The sequence below is a fragment of the Candoia aspera genome, chromosome 1 (assembly GCF_035149785.1).
Source record: "Candoia aspera isolate rCanAsp1 chromosome 1, rCanAsp1.hap2, whole genome shotgun sequence".
Lineage (NCBI taxonomy): Eukaryota > Metazoa > Chordata > Lepidosauria > Squamata > Boidae > Candoia > Candoia aspera.
The window spans coordinates 274,214,489-274,228,531 of record NC_086153.1 but is presented as its reverse complement, the minus strand read 5'-3'; the positions used below and the strand labels follow the sequence as shown (position 1 = coordinate 274,228,531).

At 39.1% G+C, this 14,043-nt stretch overlaps 1 protein-coding gene across 2 annotated transcripts in view; it reads right to left on the bottom strand.

Annotated features, from left to right (window-relative positions):
- The window catches only part of PALS1 (protein associated with LIN7 1, MAGUK p55 family member), a 62,369-nt gene extending 48,326 nt beyond the window's left edge, over positions 1 to 14,043 (bottom strand). For both annotated transcript variants that reach the window (XM_063289787.1, XM_063289786.1), the window contains exon 1: positions 13,789 to 14,043. The gene's annotated coding sequence lies outside the window, so the exon portion shown is untranslated. The remainder of the gene's footprint in view (positions 1 to 13,788) is intronic.

Sequence of the window (14,043 nt, the reverse complement as noted above, 5' to 3'; positions counted from 1 at the left end):
AAATAAATGTTATCTTTGGGGGGAGTTGATTAGGAGGTGTGTATATGTGTGTGTATCTTTTAATATAAGGGGAGGGAGCGACTGTATTTAGTGATTTTTACAATATGCCAATGGAATGATTTATATTATTACTGTAATTTTGGTTTACTATGGAGTAATGATTGATTATGGAGAATTGTTATATATCCATGCTGTTAAAAGTTGGAAGCCACCTCTTTTTGTAATTTTGAAAAATTTTCTCTTGTGTTTCTACACTTTTTTAGATATGTCAAATTTTAGAGGAGGAAGATTTTTAGGATCTTGAAAACAAGCAATAGCAGCTGTAGTAGTTAACGTAGTTAACAAATTATTACAAGTAATTGGCAACAAGCAATAGCAACTGTAGTAATTAACATAGTTAAAAATTATTACAAGTAATTGGCAAAAAGTAAAAAGACAATTATAAGCTATCTTTTAAGTACAGTTTTCTTTTAAGTCTAAGAAAAATTTGAAAACAGAAAATATTTTGTACTGTACAAGATATGACTTGTAAAATCATTCATGAAAATTGTCATTTATTTAACCACAGGATTATCAGCATGATCTGCCTTTAGTTATTATTCTCACAAGAAAGGCCATATTAGTTTATCTATGGAAGATAAAAAAGCATTACTTGAATTGAATCAAATTTAGCATGTGATAAAAAGAGCCAGGGTCCAAATCAGATTTGCTTGCTGTTAATTTTACTAACTTTGAACAATTTTAATCTAGGATAATCTAGGAAATTGATTTACATATTGATTTAGGTGGCAAGAAATCTCTAAATTAACAGAGGACTTATTTTCTGCTACTACAGTATTTACTATGAAATTATGGTGCCAGCATTGTAATGATACTGAAATAAATTGTATGTGATTTTTTTATTCTGTTTTTCCTCTCTTGTGCCTCTCCACCTTTAGGCAGCAGCTGGAACTTGTCATGCTCAGATTAGCATTCCTATGGCACTCTCTGAAACTGAATGTTTGTTTCTATGGCAACAGCTTTCCCCAATACTAAAGAGAAAAAAATTACATCATGAAGTTGCATCCAGCCTTTCTTCTCTCTCTACTGTTCTCCTAAGATTTCAGGAGATTAACCTTTTAAACTAAAAAGAAAACTAGATGTTACACAGACCCATAGCTGTACAACATACTTCTACTAGCTGTTATCAGGTCCATTGGCAAATGGTTAAAGCAGTAATGATGCCAAAACCTCTAAAGAACAGCATGTAAACTATCTGCTCTATTTACGCCAGTCATCTGAGCCTGCTTGAATACAGAATGACCCAGGTGAGGATTCATTTTATGGTACACAAATAAAAATAGATTTAATTCAAAATAATTTATCAGTTCGATGAATGCTGTGTAGATATTACTGAAATCTTAAATAGTGGAGTATTTGGCTGCCTCTTTCAATGGGATACTTGCAATATTGATTTAATATAGAATTTATCTAAACATACAGAATAAAAAATTCTACACATTTACCAAATAATTTTCACTGCAATGAAATGCCATTAATTATCCAACTTGGATAATATATATTTTAAGCAGAAATGGACTAATTCTATTTTTCAGTTGCCGTTTCATGGTTTCAGAAAAAAACATCAGGATTCTATTTGACATTATCAAACACAATTCACATAGTTCCAAAGAATTAAGTGTTGAGTTCCTTATAGCCCTTCAAAAAAGGCATGTGAAGTATTATCTAGAGCAGGAAAAGACAATGTAGTGCTGTACAGATATTTGAACTATAATATCTCATAAACGACAGCCAGCATGGTCAATTCTTAGGAAACTCCAAAATAACTGGATGCAATCAAATTGTTTAACTGTGATCAGCAGGAGAAAAAAATCAGTAAGTCCTCTCAGTATAGAAGCAAAAGCCACTTCAAACCTAAATCACGCTTATTCAATTATGGTCTTGGCTGAACAAGCGTAACTGCTTACAGAAGGCTCTAGACTATTTTAATTATTACAGTGTAACATTTTTCTGCAGTTGTTTCTAACACAATAAATGGACTTCTGGATGTGAATGAACCAAACCTTCTCTTCAGTCAGCATACCAATAAAGCTAAATTTCTCTCATATTTGTCATTTTTAAAAAATAAGTTTGAAGACCAGGGTTTCATCACTGAAGTTCTCATAGTTCCAAAAAAACAGAAAGAAATCTTCCTTCACCTACATACAGTTATTTTAGGATGATGCTACTTGGTGGGACGTGGGTGGCTTTTTTAAAGTTGATACTACATTAGAGAGGATTTCCAGCTAGCATTAATCCAATCATTTGGAGCACCACTCCCAGAAGTAATTTTTTAAAAAACTTGGCCCAAGTCATGTTATCAGTCTACCCCAAAGAGCAGTTACTGTTACCACAATTCTTAAAGTAAAACAAAGTAACCCTCTCAGAATAATCCAACAAATTCTTTCCGACAATGTAAGACTAATGACAACAGAACAGGCAGAATTATTTCCACTGCCCTCCAGATTCAGTGAACTGGAAAGGTTCATTTAGGTTATTTACTTATGTGCAGCAGGCATCCAAATGAATGCATCCCCAAAAGATGACTGCTCATCTACCTTTGAACATATATTATAATTGTGGTTCCCTTCATTTAACAAGTATAACAGGAGTAGGCATAAATTTAACAGATTACCATTTCTCTTTCTGTATAAGTTTGGCCATTTGAATAAATTACAATATAGTAAATTTACATTGTGAAATTTAGAAGGTTGCCCAATGTAATAAAGACTCTGGGAGGCATACAACATTAAAAACAGCCGGAACAATAAAACAAGGGGAAGGATTATGTACTTCTGTATCTGCAAGACAAAATAAAGAGCACTATATTTATTTCTTGGGACACTCCTGAATATTTTATAATTTCGTAAGAAAGGGACTTTCAGCCATTTGATGTCAGCTTCAGTTAGGAGTGGCTTTTCTGAGTCATCAGTTTAGTTTCATTCAACTTGTTTTGCACTGAGTAGAACTTTCAGAGTGTGCAACAACATCAATCTATTTTGCAAGCCTCTAATATGTCTATTATCTTTCTCTTATGTTTCATTTTTTTCTGCCCCAGAGAAAAGAATTTTGCCCTCTAGCAGCACAAGCAAGTCAACATCTAAAACATTTCTTCTGAAATCAGGTGATAAATCCTTTGGATAGATCTGTAGATCAGCCACAGAAAACTACTGACACTGTATGTTGACAAGGTGGTATCAGAATGCACCATAACCTTCCTTCCACAGCTGTTCTGCTATTGCAAAGATTAAAGCAACTAAGCAAGAAGTCATACCCTCCTGAACCCAATACTCAGAGTGGGACAAGCAGCCTGCCAAAATGCTAGCTTAGATGTAAAGAGGTCTGAAATATCTCTACATAGGCACAAAATCAATGACTGCAGTAACACAAAGATAGCAAAAAAGCGATAAAGTCTCACTGTCTTAAGGGCAAATTACACTAACTCATTCCTCCTCCTCTCCCACCACTTTTGCAAGCATGCATTTGCCAAAGAAAAATTCCTGTGGCTATCAATGCAAACCTCTTCTATGGCCTGAATTTCTTGGATACCCCTATATAGCAACATGATGTCCAAGGATCTTGCAGACACGGCATACAGACATTTCCCTAACCCAGGACTAATACCAGTTACGAGGCTTCTGTTATTTTGGACAGAAGAACATGCTACTGGAACAAGTTTAACTTCACACATCTGAAAAAACAAGGTAGTTGGGAGTCTGCTTTATATACTTGAAGAAGCTATATATGGAGACTCAAGTAGCACTGTATACAAGATAGAAGTTAGGAAGTCTAGTCAAAAAAATGGCAGCAACTAGCTGCAGAAAAAAACTACCAGTCTAAATAGCTTTAATCTGTTATATATTTTGACTGAATTAGATATAAAAGTTGTCATATCCATAAATCAGAAGACATGAATGGATTTTGCTTTTCCCTTTTTGCCAGCAAGATGTCTCTATCAAGTTCTTCCTTTGAAACTGAAGGAGTCATGGGAAGGAAAATTCAGGCTATAAGCAAAGAAGTCCACAAAAATCATTCAAACAAGAAAAGAACAGCAAGTCTGAAATGGGATATAAGTATTGGCTGTTTAGTTTCAGCCTGGAAATGATCTTCCTCATCCACTTTTCCCCTCTACCCCTCTTCTCCTGGCAGGGCCTGTTGCTCTTACTGATATCAGCCACCCTGACAGATTTCTGAAAATCAGAATAAAAATATAGTCAGTTAATGAATAAAGCATAGCAAGGCACTGGATCTCTTCTATTCACTCCAGTATGATTGATTTAAATGTGTGGAAAGGCACAGCTTCAAGGTGTTGCCTAATGTATTACTGCAGGACCCTCCTAAATTTCTGCAAGGAACCAGTCATGCAAGTTAAAAAAATATGGTTATTTTTTAATACTCAATATTTTGAAAAAGCCCTCAGGGCCACACAGAATCTCAGCTACCACACCCAAAGCAAGTATCAAGAAAGCAATGTTATAAACTGGGAAAAAAAATCTCACTGTAAGTAATGTATCTGTGATGATTGCCTTACTCCAAATAAAACTCTCAGACTCAAAATCACAATTCAGGTTCTGGGTTTATTTAGAAAAGAGTGCAAACAGGTAAAAAGCTGAGAATGAGAAAAGCGCGCCTAAACTCAAACTAAATATCATCGTTTCAAACATCAGCCCACCCCCACCTTCGCATACAGTACAACCCCACATTCCCAGGTGCTCCTAACGAGCTCTGCTGATCAACGGGTAAAAAGACCTTGACATTTAAGAAATAGCCCAAACACATTCCTCCCTGGCACAGTCCAGCACGTCTTGAGTACAAGGCTCTCAGCAGCACCCTCCCAGCCAGCACACGTATCAGCACCTTGGCAAGTAAACCGTTACGATGTATAAACACCGCAACGGTGAACATGACAGTATCTCAGATACTGCCCTATCTATAGGCTAGTTGAAGTACCACATATTGTTGTTTATTCGTTTAGTCGCTTCCGTCTCTTCGTGACTTCATGGACCAGCCCACACCAGAGCTTCCTGTTGGTCGTCACCACCCCCAGCTCCCCCAGGGACGAGTCCGTCACCTCTAGAATATCATCCATCCACCTTGCCCTTGGTCGGCCCCTCTTCCTTTTGCCCTCCACTCTCCCTAGCATCAGCATCTTCTCCAGGGTGTCCTGTCTTCTCATTATGTGGCCAAAGTATTTCAGTTTTGCCTTTAATATCATTCCCTCAAGTGAGCAGTCCGGCTTTATTTCCTGGAGGATGGACCACATATTAACCCACTGTAATGTCAAGCAGAATATATCTTGGACCTACTAATGAATTTTAAGAATACTTCATATAGACTTCAGAAATTTTCAGTTTTTGGCTGATCTTGGTGGACAAAAATTGTAGCTGGCAACTGCCCCTGTCCTATCAAACAGGTACAGTCATAGAAGTCTCTGCACTGTCCTTTTGTGCAGGAATGTAACAATGCCAACGAGAGCCAGTTTGGTGCAATGGTTGAAGGCACCAGGCTAGAAATTGAGAGACAGCGAGTTCTAGTCTGCCTTAAGGCCCAAAGCCATCTGGGTGACTTTGGGCCAATCGTTTTCTCTCAGCCCTAAGAAGAAGGCAATGGCAAACTACTTCTTAAAATGTTGCCAAGTTAACTGCATGGACTGGCTCAGCATTCGCCAGGAGTCAAGACTGACTCAAAGGAACAAAACACAGCACCAAAAACAACAAAACAATGTTAATGTTACTTGTTGCTGTACAGTGCTGGCCAGTGTAGCCAGTCATGAGTACCAAGGTATAGTGATAGCATTATCATCTTCACAGGGAAACGTGGCCTAGAGGACTGGCTTCTGTATGTTCTGTGAAGGGATGCTAAATGACACTCTGCAATAGGAGCTATGAAAACCTGCACTACTCTTTTTCTCATGCTGTTTTGACCAAGCTTGCCAATAAGGCACAAATAATGCTACTTGCCTCCAAATACAGTTTTTGCTTGAGAAGAGACAATAACCAACTAGTTTTGCATTTCAGCTAGGTAGTTTACAAAAAAATTATAAAATATATAACATTTACGTATTTTTAAAATGTAAACTTTACATAAATTAAAGAACTACAATTAAGCAAGTCAAGAAATTCAGCAGCTAGCAAATGTTTATATCATCTTTCTACCCTTGCCTTGCCTCTTGTAAATTTAAGTACTCTAAGATCTCTAGACATCAAAAGTTTCTAACTCTTATGGAAGGCCTTATCAAATGCAATAATTCTGCATTTATTAGCTACAAGCAACATAGGTCTTAATTATGCAGAAGTATGGAAATTCTTGAGGAATTAATTTGGAACATATTTTTAGACAATTCAATCAATGTTTCCTAAATTAATAATTGGTTTGGAAAGTTCATAAACTTTACCTTTCAAAACATTACCTTTACTATAAAAACTTACAAATAAAAACATCTAAGTTCATAGAAATAGTGTATTTTATATGAACTGTACAAAAATGTATTTCAAAAATATTGTTCCAAATTAATACAAATTACCATTTTTTTAAATGCAAGGGATACAGAAATTGGAAATAATAAGCTTGTGAATCTATTTCCAACCTAAAAATCAACTGAAAATTAAGTAATCTATTTATACAGTAACCATGCAAACATCTATGGAAAATCACAAGCATGTAATGAATGCAACAGTATCATCAAGCTCATTTTCTCAGCAAGTGTTATTTAGAGACACACTTCCTCCAGTTAAGAAGGTAATACATTATTATTAGCAGGAATTCATATCTTTTTCTTCCATGGATTAATCTAATCCTCTTTTAAAACAATCCACATAAATGGCAATATTTCATATCGTGGCAACATCTTTTGTAACTTATTTGAGCATTGTATTTTACAGCTACTATAAACTGCTTTAGGATTGTTTAAATGATTCAAAACACAATCAATAGCTCACAAATGGTATTCATCGTATTCAGACCCTTACAAAAGAGCACAGGTAGTCCTCACTTAACAACTCTTAATTGTGACCAGCAATTCCACCGCTAAGTGAAGCAGTCACTAAGTGGGAAATCACGAGACCAAATCACATGAGTGACTGTGCTTTTTAGTTGGAAAGAGACAAGACTACTCAGTTTCACATTTTGCCTTTTGTTTGCCTTCTAACCACTCCTCCACTTTTTGGAATGCTCAAGGGCCTGCTTACTGTCTTGCACACAACTAAAGCAATGTGTTCAAACTGCAGCCTGGGGCTGGTAGCCACAGGCATGCTATGCAAACAGCTTACTCTCTTGAAAGCCCTTTTCCCCCAATCTCTCCGCTGGTGGGGGGGCAGAAAAAAAGCAAGCAATTTCTGCAGGCAATTTCTCCTTTGCCTGACCCTTTCCCACTGCCAGTGCGACTGCATTGCTTTCGATGTGTAGAAGAGCAAAGAGCTTACTCTCTTGAAATCCCTTCCTCTCCAATCTCTCCATTCTGCAGGGGGAGGGGGAGGGGGAGGGTCGGGCTAAGGAGAGATTGCCTACAGAAATGGCTTGCTTTTTTTTGTTCTCCCTCTCCGCAACGTGGAGAGATTGGAAAGTGATTTCAACAGAGTACTGTAAGCTGTTTGTGTAGCGCGCCCACAGCTCCCAGCCCTGAGATGCCAGCGCAACTGCATTGCTTTTGATGTACAGAAGAGCAAACAGGTTTACTCTCTTGGAATCCCTTCCTCTCCAATCTCTCTGCTCTGTGAGGGGGGGAAGAAAAAAAGCACATGTCAGGCACAAGACAACATGTACTAACTGTAATGGTGATCACATGATTGAGGGACACTGAGAAAGTCATAAATGAGCTGTAAAGTTATTTTTTCAGCAGTCATAACTTTGGTCACTGAACAAATGGTTGGTAAGTGAGTGTCCTGTTCAGACTATGAGGCAGCCAGACAGGGTTATAATCAAAAACCACTCTTTATTAATACAACTATTAGAACAGAACAGCTAGGCAGGGTTTGCTGACCAGAGCTGTGGAACTAGATGAATCTAGGGCATGTAACAAGACTGGAACTGGAGATGAGTGTCCACAATGTGAAACACCGCTTGAACTGGGCTGACATATGGAGGCTAGACGGGACTGATCTGGAACCACTGGGCAAGGCTTGGTTCTGGAGGCAAGGCTGAACTGAACTGGATATTCCAGGCTAGACTGGGTACTGGAAGGAAGACTGCACTGAGCTGGAGACTTAAGACAAGGCTGAGAACTCAAAACAAGACTGGACTGGAGATCCCGGGTTAGGCTGGGAGCTTGGCTCACGACTAGGCTGGACTGGAGACTCTGGACTAGACTGAGAGCTGGGAACACAACTGGACTGGACTGCAGATCCTGGGCAAGGCTGAGGACTCAGAGCACAACAAGACGGAACTGGAGTTCCTGGACTAGGCTAGGTGCTTAAAGTACGACTAGACTGGACTGGAGATCCTGGGCAAGGCTGGAAGCTGGAAGCAGAAGGAAACTGGACTGGAGATCCTGGGCAATGCTGGGAGCTTGGAGCACAAGGAAACTGGACTGGAGATCCTGGGCTAGGTTGAAAGCTAGAAGCATGGCAAAACTGGACTAGAGATCCTGGACTAGGCTGAGAGCTTGGAGCAAGGCTGGAAATGTGCTTGGAACGTGCTGAATGGTGGTGACGAAGTCCGGAACTGGACGTGAGGCTGAGCTTGCTAGAATTGGCTGGGAAAGGATCCTCTGCAGGATACAGGTCTTCCATGATTGGAAACGTGGGCGCTGATTCCCCTCCAGCTACAGACGAGGTTTCCAATGCGGGTAAGGATTCTTCTGCTGAGGCTGCAAGCTCAAAGGATCGGTTGTCTCAGGCAGCTTGCTCTTTGTGCATCTGCCTTTTATGCCAATCCTTTGCACGCCTGTTTCCATCTGCAGCCAATTGGGCTGCCTTCTCCTTCGCATGCTTTTCGGCACGTCTTACCTGTGTGCTGATTGGTAGATTCAAATCCTCCTCCAAAGACTGGCCAGTCAGCATCTGTAGCTTCCCCCATGCTGCTGAGTCACTTCTGGGTTTTGCTTTCCCAGCTTCTGCCTGGTAAATTTCTATTTCCCTTTCTGACTCAGAAAGAGTTTTGTTTTCTGGGTCAGAAGCCGGCTGAAACCTCACAGTGAGGATTATTTGTAATCAAGGGAAGAAAAAAAAACTTCTTGGAACAGGGGAGAAGATGGAAGGGGTATAAGTGCCCCTGTAAAAAGAGTCATGGTAACTGATGACACTATTATTAGTTTACTTAAATTATTTCCCAGAGGTTTTTAAGTGGAGTTGATGTGCCTCATCAGTCGGGCCCTTTTACAAACCAACTCTATCTCCAGGGTTTCCCCCTAAAATTTATTTCCATAAAGCAGTCCTAAATAAAGGAATGAAGCAATTAGCACTAATATTTTAAAAAGATTTATGCATAGCAAGTTGTAACCCCAAGATTCTTTCTTGTTGTTCAGAAGTAGTCTGGTCATGATTGGTTCCCACCCCCACCCCCATATATAGGTGGGCCACAAATCTGCTTACTATGAAGTCCTCTCTGGAGAGTGGTAAGCCAAGCATCCATCTACTTCCCTTCTTTCCACTCAATTGAGCTGCATCCTTCTTGCAGCCAATTCTCTTGCAATCCAAAGCAAGCTTTTGTTTTAGCCACTGTAATTTGTAACTCACTGGTTCAAGTAGGCTTTCTCAATGTTTTTACTCTGGAGGAACCCTTAAATTTTTTCAGATCTCAGGGAACCCCTGCATAAAAATCTTTAAAAACCCTGAAAACTTCACAATATAACTCACTTCTAACCTACACAATCCACATTTACAATGTTTACAACAGCAAAGTGGCAGGCTGGCAGTCCTGGTGCATAAAAGTTCCCATCACTGCAAGTGCTAGCATTACGCAGCATGAAAAATTAAAAGTTTTTTTTTTAAATCACAATCTCTCATGGAACCCTACAGTTCTGCAGCTGAGAAAGGCTGGGCTGGAGTATTGAACATATATAACCAACAGAAACACTTAACCTGAGCATCTGTCAGTATATTGCACACACTTCCTACTTGGTGCTATGCAGACAACAGCATACTGGCTTGCAAGATAGTCTCTAGTTCAGAGATCCTAGTTAATATAGAATATTGTAAGCATGCTGAGAGTATAATTGAACTCAAGTTGCACTAGTGGCATACTGGCCACAATTAGCAAAGGATACAATTGATCAGGTTTTTTGACTATGAGACAAATCATTGTTAGTGTCAACAGCGAACTGTGGAAAAAAATGGGCACTGAAGAAAAGGAAAGAAGAGAAACAAACTAAAGTGCAAGTAGGGCTGCAGGGAGAGAAAGTACAAGTCCTTAATCTTGCTGTTCACAGTTTTTTGTGGAATAATATTTTGTTGGAGAAGATTAAACCTAATAGAAGTTGAGTAGTTCTGTCTTTCCTTTTCTCTGTTAGCGTTTTACAGTTGATATATTTATTATTTTCCCTTTAGTTTCAACATTTCTAATGCAGCTCTTCTAGTTAGCACTCTCAAAACAAGGAGTATGACTATCAAAGACCCAAGCAGTTGTATCTTACAGGAAAATGTTTAAGGAATCATTGCAAGTTTACTTACGATTAAAAAAAAAAATGAAAATACTGGCAGAAAGCTAGTGGTCCATTTTGAGGAATGAATGTTTGATGAAATTAACTGAAAACAGCTGTTTATAATATTATGCTTCTGCCCATTTTGTTATAAGAAAGTGAGGTTTACTTATGCCAGGAGAAACAAAAGGTGAATGCAGTAGGAAATGGGTTACTTAAGAATTGTGTTGGTAAATAGGAGATAAGGGGCACACATGAATGAGTAATGAATATGGATTTATATAAAAGTGAGTGATCAGTACAAAGAACTACATTCAGATACTTTGATCATGTAGACAGAATGAATGAGAATGAAATAATACATCAAAATAAACTGTACGAAGGATAGTGAATGGGTTGAAAGGCAGGAGAAGACCAAGAAAGACATGGCTGGATGAAGTGTGCAAGCTTCTCAGAAAGAGAAAGGGTAAGAAGATTAAAGAAAACCCAATCTGATGAATGTATGTGGTGGAAGCACATTTCTTTTACTTAGATTGTTTCAATGGTCCTAGTTTATCAGAACATCCAGCAGGAACGAAACAGTCTAACTGATCAGCTCTTAGCTTATTAATGCCAAAATACTCTTATTAAGGGATTAAATTTAGAATTCATCATCTTGTCTGAACTAAAAATGAATAACTTTCCTTATTAAAATGGGAAAAGAATAAAGAAAGTTATTTTCCTCCTTTTGTAATGTCTTTTTAATCTTTTATATGCAACCCACAATCACAAACTGTGAAGAGGCAGCCTTATAAATCTCTTAAATAAATAAGCAGTTAATTTCTTCTAAAAGTACTTCCCACGGCAGGTAAAAGATTCCAAGTGTAAGCTAGTTAGTTTAATTTATGATTAGAACTACGTCAACACCATTTTTTATCCAGCTTAAGGAAAGTCCAAAAACAATTCAGGAATATAAATGCAAACAAGCTGTATTGGATCTTGATATATTTTAAGAAAATCAGCTGCCTTTCCAAACATCATTATTCAAACCAGTTTAAATATGGCAGCAATAAAATCACCACTTTTTAAAACCAATGCAAATCACAGAATGATCCATAAATTACTAAATACTTATTTCAATGAGATTTAAGCATTGGTTATTTTTACAGTGTTTTTATTCTGTTTTTAATCGTTTGCCACCCAGAGCCATGCATATGAGATGGGTGGCTATGTAAATTAAATAAATAAGTTTAAATAGCATGACATATAGAATTCAAAGGAGGTTATACGTGTTTGTGGCCCATAGCATGTCTGCTTAAAAATATATCCCACTGATTTCAATTTAACTTATTTCTAGGTATGTATAGGATTGCCTATACTATACTTACTATAATGTCTTAGTAACATTATTTGGGAAAGGACTATATTTTTTTAATCTCAAAACTATTATCTTGGAAGCAGCATTGAATACACAGAGCAAGGGATCACATGGAAAACTTTGATCTGAGTATTAAGAACATGGCTGAAGTTCATTACTTGCTTACATTCTTGATTGATTGGTATGGGACAAATAATATGCATTGGTATTTTCAAATCATCTGTTTCCAGGAGTTTGCAGATTTCAACAAAATGCTGTTCAATTAGTAAGCCTTTAACTACTAAACTTAGCCCAATATTTTTCATAAGGAATGAACATTAATATTGCTTTATCCTTTCACTTTAGATAACAGCAATTCACCAGGTAATTAACTAATTAGTTTAAAGAAAACATCAACAGACAATATGTTATCTAAAAATATATCCTTTAGATGTTTTTTGGGAATGTTTAATTAAAAAGACAGTATCTTGTTATCTTCACTTGCATTTACATTTATTTGAGATCAGGTGAAAATAGCATCCTTTGTGAACAGAAAGGGACAGAGCTAAGCCTTTTGACTACCACAAATAAGCCCATCCTTACATGTTCTTTTTATAGTAAAATATAGTTACTTTTCACCTGACTATTTTAAATCTAATTCTTTACCTGTGGTATAGTCCTAAATAATGCTATCAAGTACTATACAAAGAGAAGGATTTTAAGTCAAGAAAAACAAAATACTTTAAGTCCAACCCTTTACTAGAACCTGATACTTTTTGAAAATTTGGCTTAAAACAGCAAGGATATCTATTGCTCTTATTGTAAGAAAAAGTAAAATGAGAAGTCGTTAATGTATAATAAAAATTCATCTACTACAGTTATGTCAATGCAGGCATATATTACAGAAAGAGTAAACTGTTTCAACTTTTGAGAGTCTTGACACAACTGTGCATGGGAGATTATCTTGAAGCTTTTGCAGTTATATTATCAGGATATAATTAGAGGGGCAAAGCGGATGTTCTCTGAGGTTTCTTCACAAATGATTTTATTAAGCCAACTTTTCTTAATGTTACTGACTAGCACATTAACTCACAACAGAACAATTACAAAAATTTGTTGCTGTACGCAGGGTGGCCCATAATACCGTCATAATTCCTTTTGCAAAATCCGGGTGAGGACTAATAGCTTTGCAAGGCCAATTTGCATGGGACTTCCAGTAGGTCACAGAAAGGGGTAAGGCAGGATTAAGGGCAGGACACACCGAAATAGACTGTGGACAAGGCAGCAATAGAAATAGCTGCATCCAGGAATCCTCAGAGACAGAAACTGACTTGGTCCTCCCTTTCGTGCCAGACACCCCGGGAAACAGCCTAAAACGCGAGTCCCACATACCTGGCAAGAACTGCAGGATTAACACTTGGGAGTATAAAGGGAACCACTAGTAAACATTCAAGGAAAAAGATCAGGACTTGGAAGTGCCCCAACAATTCCTCCTCAGGCACGGACAGCAAGAGCGAGCGAGCAAAACACAAACACAAGCAGGCAGGAAGAAAAAGCAGGGGGGAAAGGCGGGGCTGGGGGAAGAGAGTGCAGGAGGCAACAAGCCAGACACCGACGAAAGTTCGCGCGCACAGCACCCGGGGGGGTAGGAGAAGGAGCGCGGGGGGGGGGGAGAAGAGAAGCGGCAACCTGTGGCCCCCCAACTGGAAGTAGACCCCACGGGCCACAGGGTTCCCAAAGGCGGGCCAACGTCTGGCGCTCACGGGGGGGCTGAGAGACGGCCTCTGTCGAGGCACCTGTCGGGCAGCAGCAGGACCAAAGAGGAGAACCGGGGCCTCACCTTCACGCTCCTACGGTCAGCAACGCCGGACGGGGCATAGCCAAATGCGAGGCGAGGGCGGAAGGCGCGCAGTTCCCGCTCCACTCCGGAGCCCTCCCAGTAAGAGGCGTGGCGGGCGGCGAAGGAGAAGCTCCCCGCTTTTGCCCTGCACGCGCGCCGCCGCCGCCGCCGGAGAGCGAGACCCAGCGAAGCACCGCGACTTCGACCGCCTGCGGTGCCAGATCCCGGCCACAAAACCGCCGTCCCACTAGCCTC